Raw genomic sequence first — 2,103 nt, forward strand, 5'->3', positions numbered from 1 at the left:
GGTGACCTCTCCTAAGTTCAGCCTTCTAAACATGCTAAGCGGCATCAAGTTGATGCTCGCTCCCAAATCACACAAGGCTTCAACAATAGTCAACCCTTCAATCTCCACTGGGATAGTAAAACTCCCAGGATCCCTTCTCTTCTTAGGCCTTTTTCTTTGCAAAATGGCACTACACTCCTCGGTCATCATGATAGTTTCATCAACCTCACTCAACTTCCTTCTCTTACTTAAAATGTCCTTCATGAACTTAGCATAGATAGGCATTTTCTCCAAGGCTTCAGAAAAAGGAATATTGATGTGGAGTTTCTTAAAAACTTCCAAAAACTTAGAAAATTGTTTATCCAAATTTTTCTTAACCAAAGCCTTGGGGAATGGAATCTTACTAAGTTCAGGAAAAGGAGTGCTCACAACTCTAGCTTTCACAGGTTCACTCACTCTCTTCTCCGTAGCACCCTCATATTCTTCCTGTACTTTCTCATTTTTCTCTCCCTCATCTTGTTTTTTTGACTCGTGTAACACTCTCCCACTCCTAGTGGTAACAACAGCAAAATTTTCTTGTTTAGACAAAATTAAAGAATCGGGAGAAAACTTACCTTGAGGTATCTCAGTCATTTGCTTGGCTAGCTGACCAAGTTGGTTCTCCAAGTTCTTGATAGCCGCCTCTTGGTTCTTATGGTTGTTGTTCATGTGGTTGATGCAACTCTCCAATAGCTCCTCTAAGCTCTTCTTGCCACCATCATTTTCACCAACTTGCTCTTGGACTTGTTGAGAAAGTCCAGAGCTTTGACCTCGGAAACCATGACTAGTAATGGTGCAAAATTCACTAACATTGGGCCCTCCAATAGCCACACACTCCACTTTGGCTGCTGTAGCACCGACCAAATTGGTCGTATGTGATTTTGAATCTCCGCAATTCGTTCGGAGAGTTGCTGGTTGGAGGCCAAGAGCTTGTCGTAAGCTTCCACTTCAAGCTTACTCCTTCGGGTTTGGCGATCATTTTCAGAGTTCATGGCTCTCGCTGCCATCTTTTCTATTAAGTCATACCCCGCTTGTGGGGGAAGAGCATCGAACTCGCCATTTGAAGCCGCATCTAGGCCAAACCTCAAAGAGTATTGTAGACCATCATAAAATGTTGCAACCAATTCAGCTTGGGTGAGATTGTGTTGAGGACATTTCCTCAAGAGCTTCTTGAAGCGCTCCCAAGCTTCATAGAGATTTTCTTCAGTGGGTTGCACAAAATTCATGATGTCTTTTTTCAATTTCCTCAAAAGGGCTCTTGGGAAGAACCTTGTTGTGAACTTTTCCGCTAAGTCTTCTCAAGTAGTGAAGCTCCCTTGAGGTTGAGAATTCAGCCATTCCTCAGCGGTGTCCTTCAAAGAAAATGGAAACAAGCTCAACCGAATTGCATCCGCCTGAACATTGTTCACCCGGTAAGTGTTGCAATTCCGGATGAACCTCTCCATGTGAGCATGTTGATCTTCCAAAGTACCTCTACCATATTGGTTTTGGCTAGCCAAGTTGATGAATGCCGGTCTTAACTCAAAGTTTCCCACTCCCTCGGGAAAGGCAATGCTCCCGGGATAGTCATAACTCATGGTAGCCGAAGTGAGTTCCCGAAGAGACCGGTTGGCATTCTCAACTTCTTGTTCACATAATCGGAGGGTGATCCCCTCTTGGATTCTTGCCTCGATATGGGCTTGCATCTCCTCCTCCGTCATATGGCCACCCATGACGGTGTCTCTCTCGAGAGTAACCTGAAAGTGTGACACTCAAACAGAGAAATATTAGTAGCACCAATTCTAGACAAAGATAAAAACAAAAAATAAAACCACAAACTAAAAACTTAAACCAAAAACCACAAACAATTCCCCGGCAACGGCGCCAAAAACTGTTGGTCAATCCGCAAGTGTACGGAATTCACCCGGTTTTAATTTATCGAACCACAGGGAATTGGTGTGGCAATTCAGTTTAAGCCTCGAGTTTACGGTAGGAAAGCGAGTAAAATTCAGTTTTAAAGGTTGATTGATTGTTGTGATACTTAATTAGAAAGCTAGCAAAGATAAGTGTGTGATAATCAATGGTGAGAATGCCTTGGGTTCTTGC

General features: G+C 43.2%; 1 non-coding gene across 1 annotated transcript; it reads left to right on the top strand.

Annotated features, from left to right (window-relative positions):
* The first annotated feature begins 1,155 nt into the window (after nucleotides 1–1,155).
* On the top strand, nucleotides 1,156–1,262 carry LOC130716452 (small nucleolar RNA R71). Its single transcript, XR_009012064.1, has one exon. It is a non-coding gene; the product is annotated as a small nucleolar RNA R71 (small nucleolar RNA).
* Nucleotides 1,263–2,103: the final 841 nt, after the last annotated feature.

The sequence above is a fragment of the Lotus japonicus genome, chromosome 4 (assembly GCF_012489685.1).
Source record: "Lotus japonicus ecotype B-129 chromosome 4, LjGifu_v1.2".
Lineage (NCBI taxonomy): Eukaryota > Viridiplantae > Streptophyta > Magnoliopsida > Fabales > Fabaceae > Lotus > Lotus japonicus.